Raw genomic sequence first — 16,059 nt, forward strand, 5'->3', positions numbered from 1 at the left:
GAAATTCAGATGGCTCTTGTTTTTCTTTTTTTTTTCTTCCGACGAATTGCACATATTCAGAGCAGGACGGACCTGTCATAATTCATAGATCACATGCAAGGACTCGCTGTCAGCAGTCAGCCTCCTCCTCTCTTCTTTCCTAATCACTTTCATTCTACCTTACCACATTTGCGGGAACAATTTTTTTTACAGGAATTAAATCAGTCAAATTTCTGCTTGGAATTACAGCAAAACCTCAGATGTTGCTAATAATCTGACCACACCAAGTTGGTTTTTTTGAAGTGCAGTATGTTAGGGTGAGGGTTGAGCTGTGTAGCGTTTGAATCCTCAGGAACCATGGATTGATGTTAGGCAGAAAAAGAGATGTCTCTGCAGAACACACTGACTGAATACTGATTATTGGTTTTTTTTGTTTTTTTCTCAGACATATTGATGCTGACAGGCGGGATAATAATCCATTTATGTGTTGAGTTAAAAAAAAACCTACGTATTTACCAGGAAGGACAAAACTAAAGTTCAGGTTGTTGCTGAGGAGGAGACATGATTTTTTAGATTTCTCTGGCGGATGTGGAGTCCGGAACAAACACACACACACACACACACAACACACACACACACACACACAAAGACAAAGAGCTCAAAATAACAAAATACCTTTTGACTGACAGACACAAACGCACAAACCATATTTTTCCAAGGTCTAATCTGCTTTTGGAGATTGGCGACCCGCATTACTTTGACCCTATTCTCTATCATTGTACCTGCTTATTTAATAGAGGGCATTTTAGGACATTTTTCCTCACTTTTCAAAGACTGTATTTCTACTTTCAAAAACTTCTTTCATGTGAAGCTCACAGACGCTTCACTGACTAAACCCACAATGCTTTAGAGCTCAACAATAAAGTCCCGCACAACAGAACCACCCTCCTCTATACCTGCTCTCAGACGCGATATGCAATTAAATTTCAGCTCACAACGCTGCACATTTTTTCCCAAACTTACATTTTAAGCCACATTCACACTGAAATGTACGTACTTTTTTTTTTTTTTTCCCCACATAGCTCTGAAGTCATCACATAACTACTAACAGCAAAGAAGCTGCATGGGGTCACCCAGGAAAGCCAGATCTGGTTCAAGTCTCTGTGAATGCTTTTCTCTATTAAACCAATCCATGATTTTTCTCAAACCATTACTGCTCTAATTGCCTAAACATAACCATTAAAAAGTTTAGCTGCTCACTGAATATTATGATCGATATCAACATTTCTTGCTACTTGCCAGATATGTTAATTAACAACATTATCATTATAGTCATAGAAGAAGATGGGGACAGCATTAGGATTCCCTCAAAAATGTATTTACCGAGGCAGGGTTTCTTATTATGAACTGAAGAAAAACTAAATAGTCAGTGTCTGTGAATCTACTGTGAATCGTCAAAGTAACCAAGTGTTAATGAGATGTAATGTCCACCACTGGCTGTAAAGCAGTAAATTCAATTCACAGGCAAAAAGAATACTGTAGTATTAGATGATATTATACATATTATGTGCAGTTATTCTTATTGTGCTCACCCCTAAATGTTATCCTCATATTAACTGAACTCATGTTGTGAGGCTGCACCTACAAAGACAACAAAACAGGATGCACAAATATGCCCACCGCCACCCACCTACACCAGCACAGTGAATCAAATAAAAAAAAAAAAAGAAAGAAAGAAAGAAATCAGCTCCTCGACACGAACACGCCGAGACACCAAAGCACTTTCTCTTTCAGGGATTAAACTCGATCCAAAACCACGCTGACAATGACTGTCATCTTCTGTTGAATTAATGTGTGATTTAAAATGACCTCCACCCTTTTCTGCCTGGTGACCCCCTGAGATAGAAACACCATACCTCCATCTCTTCTGTAAAACTACTAAAGACTTCATTGTGTTTCCATGACAATCAGTGAACAGGGACTGTATGTAATTTTGTATCCAGTCCATCTCTTTTGTGTAATTACGTTCTTTACAAAAGGATGTTAATGGGACTTGTAATTGCACGTTTAGCCATTATTATAACAAAGCGGCTTTCATTGTGTATTCATCTGTGTAGTGCTATGCAATTAAGTACATTAAAAGAAAAAAAAGCGCTGCGTTAATGATCCCAATGCATTTCTTTACAGGAAAAATAACATAAGCCAGGTTTGACCAAAATTTAAAATGAGCAAATTGGCCAAAATCAGATAAAAGTGGACTGATAGAGATTGTAAAATATGTATTTGTATGATAATGATAGTATTTGTATGGAGGCCCAAAGTGTCCGATATTAGGGTAAGGGTATTAATAGGACATTAAATAAATAAATAATTAAAATGCTACTCATTATGCCTCCTTTTTTTCAAGTCTGTCCTATTAGATTTCACAAATTGCTGGGAAATTTATGCATTTTACAAAATCTATTCATAAGATTCATTTTGTATATATCTAAGACTGACCACTTGGAGTTCCTTATTTTGCAAACGGTCTTTTCTCGACAACTTCATCAGTACCGGTGGTAAAACAACTTTCAACCTTAACTTTCGTTCCTTTGCAAGAAAAACTGCAGATTTTCACTTACACGCTGATTTCAAGTACCAGGAGTTTGCAACTTGCTCGGCTACTCATTTATTTTTTTAACCCCAAAGGAGTCTTTCAGACAGAAACGCAGGTACCGCTGTGTCTTTTTGTTTCTGTCTTTCTGATGGGCCTCCCTCTTCGTGATTGCACTCAGTAATGGCTGGTTAGTGTCCAGAGTTGAGGCCCGTGGTGAGTCGGTGATTATCGCATCTCACACTGTGTCTGCTGATAGCGGGAGAACACCACCCACCACCACCACCACCACCACCACAAATCTCTGTTACTTTGCTCGTCCTCAGCCCACCACCGAGGGCTACATGCCCCGCTGTAATCCTGTCCGCGGCTCCACACTGATTATCCCACGCTGAGACATCTGCGGTGGGGCAACCGTGCCGCTGGCTGCGGCCTCGCCGCTGGGCGAAGAGGACAGTGCAAAGAATAGCTCTACTTGGTTACGTCTTTGTGCTCACGTTGAGTGTTTTGAAGCGGGGTTGTGCCTCCGAGGCTCTGTCCCTGATTACTCTCCAATCTGGTTTCCATGTTGGGAAAGTTGTTTGGTTTGTTTGCAGACACAGGATGAGGACGATACAAAGATATGGTCTTCAATGGAAAATTGCAGCCTTAAAACTCTTGCCATGTTCGTCCAGATTCAAGCTTTTGTCTCCTCAGCAGGATCCCGTTTAAGGCAATTCAAAGCATAAACGTCTTTATACAGTAAAATTCTGTCGACAATACTTAATCTGATAATAACTTCAAATTCTGATGCCTCTCCCAACAGTTCACAGCCCCATGTGAGAAACGAGTAACTGAATTATTGAATTGCTCTTATTAATAGCAGAATGGTGCTAGCTTTGCTTTGTTCTGTCATGTTTACTTTGGGCTTTCATAGTGCTCATCTTCCTACCCTCTTTTTGAGAGCTAATAGATTTAAGATATAAATGGGGTGTTCTTAAATCTTTTTTAACTCAGTGTCTCAGGGGCTGTATACTCAACATTGTACCGACAATCATACAGTAAATTTAACTTTATAAAAGCTGTGAACCCGCAGTGAAGCTAAAAAGTTGCCTTAACTGTCGAGCCAACTTATACCTTCTTTTCTTGCATCCTCCAGATCAGCCTGGACGACAGCCTCCTCCTCCATCCACCATCAACATCCATAAGTCACCTTTACATGGTGAAAGGATGAGCCTTGTGATTTTATATATAAGTCGATGCCATCGTACTGCTGTAAAAACTCACTGGTGTTTTAAATGTGTATTATTCTGCAACTGAAAATAGTCCCCAACGTTGCCTGGTAACACATTTGCTGAGAACGATTTTTAAAGGAAATTACTTAGCCTTTTATAAAAATGAAACTATTTAAAAATGATGTCTTTAATAAGGATGAATGATCCCTGCTTGTCAAATGTCAAACTTGTTAGTTAGCATGAACTAAAATCTGCACATTTTTACACAGTCCACGCTGTTTAAAGATGCAAAAAGCAACCTCACACTTTGGCAAAAGAATAACTTTCTTTGGACCGTGTGCTCACTCGTCTGTTGAGGAGGGAGATATTTTTATTTTGCCCTTCTTCCCGCAGGCTATAAAGTGTAAATACCAGAATTTCAATTGGGCAAAGAGCATAAATCTACAACCTATGGCTGACAAAATGCTGTTTTTTAATAAAACTCTTATCTTGTGCAGCTGTAGAAAAAGACAAAAAAAAAAACAAATAAAGTGAGTTAAATCAGTCAGTCAGAGCCGTAGGCAGTGGGCTTCTCCCTGTGGCTGTGACACCAGTATTAGGCAGACAGAGTGGAGGCTTGCCGCCCCACTGGGCCCATATGACAGGGCTCTAACTCCTCCATCCCATTCCAGGCAGGCCCTACTGTTAGGCAGTCTAATTGAATCCCAGCACAGAGAGCACAGGGCCCTATACATTAGAGTTTTGTCAGCAGGGCCCGGGATAGTGTCTGAGCTGCTTCACTGCTTCATAATAGGGCTGTAACCTATACCAGCCACATGCAGTATAGATGTGTGTGCATGCATGTGTGGAAATGCACACAAGCGAGAGAGAGAGAGAGACTTATAAAGGCCCACACATGCAGAACAGTGAAAAAGATGCTTACACATGGACACACACACACACACACACACACACACACACACACTATTCCCCCTCCCCTTTTATTACATCTTCATTGCTTATTTTTTTCTCTGCATCCACTGTATTCCATCTCGTCTCTATTTCACCTCATTGCTCCCTCTCCCTGCATGCACCCGCACACACACACACACACACACACACACACACACACACACACGCAGAACAAGGCAACATTTTGATTCTGCTGAAAGGGTTACGTCTTATTCCTTTCCTCTATAACACTTTACAAAGGCAGGTCCAATCATTGTTGCTTTGGCGCAGACGCCCGAGGGTGATTTCACTTCAAAACCTGTGGAAGCGGCATTTTCCAGACTCGCACCGTGGGGTCTGAAGGGTGTTTTAGAGTGCGGAGGCATGTGTTTAAATTAGACATGGCTTTTAATTATTTTGTCGCAGTGTAATTTCCTAGCTGTGGGCAGTCATTTCCTTGCTGAGGTTTGCATTTCCATAATTCCCCAGCATCACCAAAACGGCACAGTTTCAAAGTCTTCTGCCGATTTGCTGCATATATTAATTGATACTGAAATGTCAGCTTTAAAAGGTCTCACCTGTGTTGCCTAGTGACGTACAGCGCAGTCACCTTTTCCAATTGGAAAAAAAACAACAACACTTCAAATCCAAATAACGTCGAAACGAAAGCATAAACAGCCGATAAACATAAAAGCAGATGGCTGCGGGCGGAAACAGTTGGATTCGACGAAATGTTACCAAGATTGGTGAACCATCAAAATGGAAAGAGGTCACCCAGTGGTTGTATTATGCGCTACTCTCGTTAAGGAGGTGTAGCCTAGAGGTATTTCCTACCTCCTGTCCTCAGGGGGCTAAAAAGAAGCATGTGTTCATTGTAGGAGTCTGAATAGAGAAGGTGGAAGCCCTGGGGTCCTCCTTAATCCTCCCCCATTGATTTCAGATGCTCCTCTACTTATCTCTCCTCCTCAGTTAAGGAAAACTCATTATTAGCCATGCTCACCAGCAATGACTCCAAATTAAGGCAGCTTTAAAATACAATGGAAGCGGGTCAGAAAAAGTCGATGGTGCTCGATGACTTTCTCAACAGAAGGTTGATGGCTTACAACCGTTCGACGGCGACTGGAATTGGAAAAATCTTGACATAACATAAGGGCTACTAAAGGTTTGGAGCATGAACAACTTAAGGTACTTAAAGTTTCTGGCTGGTTAAATCAAGCGCCAGCTCCAGGCGGCTCAGATATAGGGCATCCATTTTCAGAGTCATATATTTTTTGGCACGGTTTAAGCCTTTACCTCATCATTTTCTGTGAATCACAAGCCTGACCAAGCGTGCCGGCAGTAAACTACAGCTTTAAAACGGGAGGAGACAGAGCCAGTGAGATGATGGCTAATGGAGCTTATACATAGATGGAGGACAAAACTGACAAACCGACTCTTTCAGCTGCAAGACATCTTTTGAAAAAGCAAATGTGAGGAAACAGTGAAATGAACAGTGCTCATTTCTGGATTCAATGGACTCACTTATTGATACAGTAACAGCGCTGGTGGAGCCACAATGTTGAATGTCTTATATTATGTATTAGCAAAACATACAAGTTATTAAGTATAGTATAGACTTTTTTGTGCTCCTCAATCTGTGTCGAGATTCCAATTCATTTCTTTTATTTTTAAGAGTGAGACGAAAGCAGACTTAAACACAGTCAGCGTGAACAAGTTTCTACTCTCTCACCATTCTGCTGACAAAAGGGAATATTTGCTAATGCCCCCCCCCCTACAGTCTTCAAATCTATTGTAGAATGTAATCTAGGGGTGTGTGTTGAAACAGATCAATTTAGCTGAGAGATTTCACCTTCTGATTGGATCCAACAGACTGTGTGGAGCTGCATTTTAATGCGGGTCCGTTCTGACTGCTGTCGGCTGTGCTTGCTGCGGTGGCTTGGTTCATGAGCAGATGGTAATCATCCAAATAATGGATTTCCTAAGGCAAAGAGAGACTTCAAGAGATCTGAATGTTGTAAGTCTATCTGGAGTCCACCTTTTTTTTTCCGCATGATAGTCGCTCTGTATTCACTATCTTATCAGACGCCACAGTTTACAAAGATTTACAAGATGGGAGGGCTTGAAGGAGTGATAAAAAGAAAGGGAGGGGGGGTGAAATTGCATCAGTGCAGCAGCACCAGTAAAAGGATATGTGAGAAAAAACAATAATTTAATAGAATCAAGTGTCTGCTTACTTAAAGGGGCAATCTAAACAAAAATCCTTGCTCTCTGTGTTGATCAATATCAATATTCCTGAAATGAAATAAATCTTCCTAAGTATCAGTAGCCACATTCGATCAGTGATAATGTAGTTGCTTATTATTTTTTGTTGATCGGCTGGCTAATTATTGCAGCTCTTGTCAACTCTATTCCAACACTCACTCATTATCAGAGCTGCCTGATTAACTTTGTGGAAACGTTGTAGCGCTAGTGGCGTGTATGGAAGCTCAATTCTAGCAAGATTAGAAAAAAAAAAGAAACCCAGCAGACTGTCAGGAACAAAGAGAAATGTTACGAACCACTAAAGTAAAAATGTATTACATTTAAATTATGAGACTTTAAGTAATAAGACTAAAGGTCATGGCATGAAGGAATATATCAAATTTCACAGCAATGCAGTGAATCCAGTCGCTCCAGAGATTTCACTCTAAATCTGTGTAAAACTTCATGACATTCTATCTTATATTGTTGATATCTAATCTGGATCAAAGTTGTGCAAAAAGGGAAATGTTGGCCATGAAAAAAATAAAAAATATTATGAGATAGTAAGTCTTTTTTTTTTTCTGTACTGTATTGTCTGCCTTCCCCATTGTGTCTCCCCTCCAAGGCCACCAGCCTCCCTCTAACAGCCACAATCAAGCTCACTAATAGAAGTGCCAACCGGGAATGGTGCAGACCCCCAAAATGCCCCGAAGATAAGTGAAAGGAGGCGAGGATGAAGACAGAGAAAGTTTAGAGAGAGAGAGAGAGAGAGAAAGAGACAGAGAGAGAGAGAGAGAGAGAGAGAGAGGCTCAACTGGTCTCTGCGGGCTCCCACTGCAGGATATGAGGAAGGTGAAGAGCTGCGTTCTGATCATATTTAATTCCTGTTTTTATTGGCGCGGCCACTGAGGGAAGCCTTTGTTACACACGGGCGAAGAATCATCACACGGGGAGAGGAAGGCTGTACACACAACAGACAGGGACGGTAAATGAGAAATACTACAAGACAGGCCGATCTGCAACCCCTCGCTCCTCATCTCCACCTCCCTCACTTCGCCTGTTCACTCCTCCCTACGAGGCCAGTGGAATGAGAAAACGAACCAATCTTAACACGTTCGCGTTGCGGTGGGGGAGGCGAAACAACAGAGATGCCTCGAAATATAATAGAAACGTCGTAAAATATTTCTGTTGGTTCAATTGTTGAGGCTGTAGGAATATACTGAATTTAAGTCCTAAATCGCAATTGGAGGACTCCCCCCTGCATTTATCTAACAGCTGATGCCATGTGCACGGTCTTATGTGTGTGAATTCTGTATGGAAATCAATTTGTAGAGATCTACTGCTAAGTTTTCTCGCAATACATAATCTATCACAGTCGATATCAGTTCTTAGAGGCTGACGATGTTCAGTGTGATGACTTATCTCTCCCAGGTATGTTTCACGACTCTGCAAATTGATTTTTAACACCGCAGAGACATGCAAACCAGTGGCTGCCTGGAAGGAAGGATAATAAGAAATACACATTTCTAAAATGCCGTGGAAGTGGATTATTAGCAGTAGAAAGCATCTGATCTGCAGTTAAAGTGTTGTAAAAAATGTTGACATACTGTTTTCCCATCCTCAGTATCTTTAATGTTGTTTAAGTCATCTTTATTCCACCCTCAGCTTGCTCCAGATCTGCACTGAAGCTTTGTTTACAACATTTAGTCATGGCTTCATCATTATACGCATTTTCCCAAAATGCAGCCAAACATATCTGCTATCTTTGGAAGCTTTGGGAGCTCCAAAACTACTGTTTGTTAAGGGGAAAGAAAAGAGAAAAAAAGCATCTGTAATTGTTGGTGAGGGTTTGAGCTTCACCACTGTTCCTCTTACATAATGAAGTTTCTCTGTCTTTACATGGCTGACGACGTCTGACTTTCTCTCTTGCAGCGTTACTGTACGCTGCGGTAAATAAAACTGACGGATTACACCGACGGAAACCGAACAGCATGGTGTTCCGGTTATTTCGTCAACCCCCTGAACACACACACACACACACACACACACACACACACACACACACACACAGTAAACATTATACCTTCCTCTCCTTTCCCACACACTCACCTCTCCCTCCTCACCAGTCTGATCACGACTCACCCCCCCCCCCCACCCCTACCACCCTCCCTCTCATCTCGCCTTGGGCTCACATTGTGTATTCATTACCATTAAAGAGTCCCGGGCTTGTCTTGCCATTAGGCCGCATTACTCCGCTCTGCGCTTTCTGACATTGGTCACGCTCTGATCGGTAATCTGGTCGGAAATGATGCAGGATTTCCTCGCGGGGGCTCTCCTCAAGTTGGAGAGAGGTAAAATCAGACGTACACTCACACCAGCCACACACAGATTACATTCTGGTGGATGTCTATGCTTCCTAGAGATGTGTCCGGAACCGAAGGCCGCTGCTTCTGATGACTTTCCCACCGTGGCTGAGACCAATCGGAGCAGACTAGATTTGCTCCCAATTCTGGGGCTTGTGGTGGTGGTGGTGGTGGTGGTGGTGGTGGTGGGGGGGGGTTGGCCACAACAGTGATGAATATAGAATTGCTGTGCTGCACTTACAATAAAGAGGGAAGAATACAAACAATCAACTCGACCGGTCATCAGCGACTGTGACTCCCTGGTGAAATAATGCAATGTTTTAAATTTTGTTCCCCCGTTCTCGCCCTGAAGATGAAGTCCACACCTCACTAGACTTTTCCTTGTAATGGTTGGACATAGTCAAAATGAAAATCCTTTCAGGGGAACGGGACAAAACGTACTGCAGTCACAAATCTGATGTTACTTCCGTCTGTAAAATGAGAGTATAAAATAAAAATGAAGTAATAACAAGAAAAGTTGCAAATTCTTACATTTGAGAACTTGGAACCATCAGGCGGTTGGAAATTTTGCTGGAAAAATGACTTATTGAAAGTAGTTATGGATGAATTTTATGTCGGACCGATCGTTGCAGCTCTTGATGAAATCAAAAGCGAATCCTAAATGCACACCAGGAGGCTCATATCAATACACCTACAGTCTGACTGAGGCTACATTAGCCGTGACCAGCATACAACACCCTAACCTCCCCTAACAAACGGTCACCGGTGGAGTTGCATTGTGGGCAAGTGTAGAAAGGAGGAAGGAAGAAGCTTGGGGAAAAAGATGTCTGCACACAAATTATCTCAGGTTCTGCTGCATTGATTTTGATCCTTTTTTTTTTTTAAATGTCAATGACAGTGTTACAGAAAGAGTCTGTCCATCAACCAGGAATATCAACTGTACTTAAAGATCAAAGTATTTCTAGTTTAAATGTGGACATTTAGATGAGATTTTATAATTATTTAAGCAGGAAAACCTGTGGTTACACAATCTGAGACCAAACTTGAAACTGAGCCAGAATAAATATCGCCACCACTATTTGAGACATGCATGCAAAAGACTTTTAATTTAATGAGCCAAAACTAACTTCCATCTAGTCTCCCCTGAAAACATCTCACATGTGAACACATATTTTCCTCTCATGTATTTTCTTTTAGTTTTGACACAGCCCCAATAAAAACACATCCACGGCTCAATCAAGAAACTTCCTCTGGCAACTTATTCATTTTCCAATAACGGCATTATCTCCTTCATCATCTCATTACAGTGTATGCGACTAGATGTTGCGCACCAATTCATTACTGGGGCTATGAGCTGACATTTCCCCTCCAGAATGGATCATTTATTTGGAGCACCTTGACGGCAGCGGCAGCCGTTAAAACCGTCGAGCCAATTCACGGACCAGGAGCAAGTTATTGTGACAGCCAGCCGCCTAATTGCTCATTTGAGGTAATCACCCGACAAGTCAGAGCAATTTTGAGCACAATGCCAGAGACTAATGGAGGCGGACGTGCTCGCTTGATGAGATCAGAATCACGGGGCCGCCCGCCTGCTGAGTGCCTGGGGGCCCTAAGAGGGCATCTCGCCTGATACTCAGGAAATTATCGGCACCTCTGTGGCATGACTGAGCCCTCACTAGGGGGGTATTAGCAGAAAAAGACATAGGATAGTGATAATATAACCAAATATGTGTCATCAAAACTCCACAGAAAGGTCCGGTCTGATCTTCTTTCAAAAACAAAATAGGAAAAAAAAAAAAAAGGAGGAAGCCAGGAGGAAAATGCACCTTAAGAGGAGCAGCGTTATGTAGGCTGCTGTCCAACTGAGGCTGAAAATGTATTTTCACACCCCAATCAAGATGTTTTGTGGAGCCGCCAGCATGAGATGCATACCTCCCTCTTAGCATGCAGGAAGACTCTCCTGCCACTGCTCTCTCTCTCTTGGTGTGTGTGTGTGTGTGTGTGTTTCTGTGTGTGTGCGTTTGGGGGGGTGGGGGGTGGCGTGCATGTGATGGATGACCGTGCAGTGCTGGGGCGTTCTCGGTTTAATTGTGATGTCAGTGCATGTCTGTGGCAACCCCGGCGGTGAGCGGTGACAGACAGGAGTGTGCAGATGTGCCTCTACCTCTAAGTGAGTGTGTTTGTGTGCATTTGTGTGTGTGTGTGTGTACATCTCTGGCTGTAGTCTATGGTAGGAGAGCACTGAGGAACGCTGACGTGATGTTACTGGGGATTTTCGGCCGGTCCCAGACCCCGAGCCGACTCTCAGGAGAGTTTGTTGAAGCTACCGGCTGATCCCGGGGAGTGGACAAGTCAGACAAGTGTCAGATTTGCTCAGCAACTCGGTGGAAGTGTGAAGACGGGGGGGTGGGGTGGGGGTAGCGGGGTAAACCAGTGTGTTTCAATGCCTGGAAAAACATGATATTTACCACATATTTCTTTCCTGGATATGTCATTTTTCTACTGCGACAAGACTTTTCAATAAACTCCTCTCTCCTGAAATATTTGAACAGTACTTTAAATTTAATTAATGGACAAGCCAAAGCTTCCTCACACTCATCCCTTTATATTATCACTAATATTAATGTTACCTTCCCTCACTATACCAAGGATGACACATATTCCCGATGCATAATTTGTATTATGAGTCATCCATGAAAAGTGGAGTTCCACCTGCAGTCCCTCAGGATAGTCAGAGGGTGGTGCTGTTAGACCTGAACTTCCGAACTCACCCCGGCAACAAATTGATAATGCATATTGCATTGCATTCAGGCAGGACAGATTTAACTGTGAGTCAAGCAGAGGCGTGGGGAGGGGGGAAATCATTATTTACTCTGAGGCTTATTGGGAAGGAAGTGCTGTATAATTTAGGAAAATAGACTTTTAGGTGCGATGCGTTTGACTAATTTAGCCAGTCACATCATGTAGGTGAGGCTGTAACTACCTGTTACATCAATTTCGATTTTTTTTTTTGGAAATCTCCACTTTCCGGAGAGGGTTTTAAAACGTCTAATCATATTTTTTACAATAGCTACAGGAATGCTGGGCGTCCGCAGGGTCAGTTATCTACAACTCTGATTATACAAGAGACATATTTGCTATATAAAATGTCCCAACTATACAACTATATTCTATCATGCGTATCTCCTCGCTTCTTGCTATTCAGCTCAGGTTTGGAAATCCAGGAGTCATGTTGTTTGTAAGAGAGTGAGAGTCAGTCAGTCTGTCTCAGGAGCCAGCCAGAGTTTTCAGTGAACATAGTGTGGAGTTCTTCAGGGGAATATATAATAAGGAGCATAGCTGCAGCTTCTCCTCCTTTCTAGGGACTAAGTTGTTCTAGACACACAGATAAACAGTCAGACCGACTGGACTGGACAGAAATAGAACCTGACCAACTGTGCTCATGGCGTGCCAGTTTTAAGATTACGAACATGAAAACAGCAGACGATACCAGATGTGGAGAGGAGAACTGTCTTTGATTCTTGCCAGACTGCAAATTGAATCATCACGTCTTTCATGCAAAGTGGGGAATAGAAGAGGATATTATTGATGTTGATTGCCCTTGCTCTGTCTACAACAGTGAGCTTTTGTGGCCCTTTGCTGCAGAGTGAACTGAACGCGGTCGCGATGAACCGCAGAAATCCTGGGATCTGCTCAGACGGTGACTCAGAATTTCTTCCGAGAACTAAACATGCGTTGACCTAGATCTGAACTTTTCCTGTTATCTCAGCTCTTTCATTGAGCTATCAAGAGGTCACTTCAAAACACAAGACCAGCATTGGCCTTACTACTGATGATGCAGCTGCACCTTACCACAAGTGTCGCTTTCTGTTTCATTTCTATTCAAGACACCGAATTGGAGATCGCTCCAAAAGGCCAATGGAGTGTAATGTGATTTGTATAAAAAAGCCAAATATAAGAGGATGGGATGCGGCTAGCAACAAGGTTAGGACGCACCAACAAAGGTTATTCTGGTGTGAATTGGTTGCCTGAATCCATTTATCGCCAGCACAATCCAGACGCTGTGACAGAGAGAGGCGTTTGGAAATCCCTCGTGAAGGACTGTGTCTTGTGTATGGATTTGTTTTGGAGTGTGGCGACAAAGAGTGTTTACACACAGCTGGTTTAGCTCGAGGTAGTTTCATTTCCTGAATCAATGACTCGTTTTTTTTTTTTTTTTAGGGGAGGGGATCTTCACCATAAAGCTAAGTGATAATTCACCGGTGGGGGGGGGCTTCTTTTTTTTTTTTTGCAACTTAGGTGACAAACTGAGCCCCTCCGAAAGGAAATGACACAGGAACTGTTTTGGGCCCCGAGTCCGAGCGGTGAATTTTTCGCGTGTCAGACCTCCTTATTGCCAGCCTGATCCTGCTAATGAATTTCTGCCTCGCGGTGTCTGTGCCCAGAGTGGCAGCACGGGCCCGATCGCTGAGTGGGCTCGGGGGACAGAGAGGGTGTGAGGTGCCATCTGTCGTGTCACTGTGCTCTCCGTTTTCCTTTGCTCAGACCCAACAGGAGAAAAAAATAAAAACACAATGAAAGGTCTGGTCAAGGTGCTAAAGGCAGCGGTCTGCGTTTTTGGAGTTTCACAAGAACCAGAAAAGGAGTCTGGACATCTGAGATCCCTTTATTACTTATTACAGCTGTCACACTTTTTCTTTTTTCTCTGTAGAGAATCAATATGAAGTGTGTGCACCCAGTTTGTAATAATTGCAGAGACCGCTGGCCATTTTAATTTTACTCAGTCTGTCATGTCTGTTGTTTGGAAAGCCTCCAGCACAAATTACCTGTTTGAGCATTGTTGTGAAGCCAAAAAGGTCTCCCTATGAATCATATGTGAATCAAGCTGTATTTTGTTTTTGGCTCCTTCTGTCATATCAAATATCGTCTAGTGACATTTTGAAACATTTTGAATATTCATTTTGGAATATGGTTAAAGCTGGTATTCAGAACTTTATTTTTTAGTTATAATCCTTAAGGTTTTCATGACAATCAAACCATCAAAAAAAATTATCCTATTGAGATAACCTCCACACACCTCCACATTTAACTGACGACAGCCTAACTGTTCTCCTTTTACTGTGTCAGAGCTACTGTATATTAAGCAACTGCTAATGCTAACTCAACATTTCCTACTGCCGCTGCTTCACGTTAAAATCATTCACTTGGCACAAACACAGGGTGACTTTTATTGTGAAGAGGCCATGGGAGCATGCAATCATATAGTACTAAATTACACTTGCTGTTGCCACGATAACCACCGGTGTCACAAAGTCAACAGGTACTGAATTTATTTCAACTTTGAAAATAATTAAGCTGTTAAAATGTCCAACTGTGTAAAGACGGATCATAACACCAAACTGGCACTGTTCCAGAGGTGGACTACTCTCGACGCTGCTCTTGAGAAACTCTAATGGGCTTTTCATGGTTTGTTGGGTTACACCTGCCCAGGCTGACAATGCCAATAACGTCCATTCAAAGCAGCGCCAACACACTTGAACTGAACCATTTCACACCATGTTTGTTTTACCACGCTTCAAAAATCGGACGGAAGCCCAGTATTATCACACTTTGTTCGATGAGGCATATTCATTAGCTGATGGTAATAAATGGCCCGCAGGCAAGACCGCGTTAGCAGCCACGTTAGCGGCTCTGTAAGGCTGCTTATTGCAGTGAATCCAAACTGTGAGACGGATAAATGTGTTGCACGAATGTAGGTTTTGATCATGTGATGAAATGTGAGAGGATCACCAAAGTGAGTAGGATTTATCTTCTGTGGATGATGGATGTCTGTACCCAAATTCATGGAAATCTATTCAGTATTTGTTTAGATATTTCTGGATCAAAGAGGTAGAATGATCAATCGGTCAACCCACGCTGCCCTTTCAGCCATGTTGCTAGTGTGGCTAACTAGACCTCCCCTCACTGCAGAGGGCAACAACAAGTGAGAAGTTTTCGGCTTTGAAATCCTATTTTTCTTCGAACAAGTATAATGTCAGCCGGCAGGATAACTCCTTTTCACTGCTGTCACATGCGGTTAGAGTTTTTTCTAAAAACAAGTGACTGGAGCTGAGACCAAAGCAGACCAGCCTGTCGGCGCTGCGCCGCACGACTGGAAGAAAAAGTCTCAAAACAAACAGATGTGGATCCAGTGAAACAGTGACAACCTACTGGCAGACTCCATCATTAAAAACCAAAATCACAAACTCTCAGTATCAGCAGCGTGGTCTCCTTATCATCCGGGTTTATGCCCCCTTTTTTCTTGCTCTGGTAGGTTTGGCTCTGAATTTGACCCAATTACTATAAAACTCCAAAACAGAGAGGGAACCATTTAGCATTCCTCACTAAACTCGCAGAATACACTGTGCCCAAGGATACAGTACATACATGAAAATAGGTCTTATCCCTCATCGTTAAATTGGGGAATTGAAGCTTATTGTGTCCAATGTAGCAATCCAATTATGAAGCAGGGCTCTGTTACAAGGTTGCCACAAAAGAATCAATGAAAACAATAGGAGCGTACCATTTTATACATGTGTTGTGAGGGAAAGGGCAAAAGACCTTACTTTAAAAGGAAAATGTCAGCATTTCAGAACAAGTCAACAACAATGCTGTGAGAGGGATTCACCATGAAGCCTGAGATAACAACTCAGTGATTTGTGGCGTTAAAGAAGGAGGAATAAAGATAAGTGAGAGTTCA

Source organism: Seriola aureovittata, chromosome 24 (assembly GCF_021018895.1).
Source record: "Seriola aureovittata isolate HTS-2021-v1 ecotype China chromosome 24, ASM2101889v1, whole genome shotgun sequence".
Classification (NCBI taxonomy): domain Eukaryota; kingdom Metazoa; phylum Chordata; class Actinopteri; order Carangiformes; family Carangidae; genus Seriola; species Seriola aureovittata.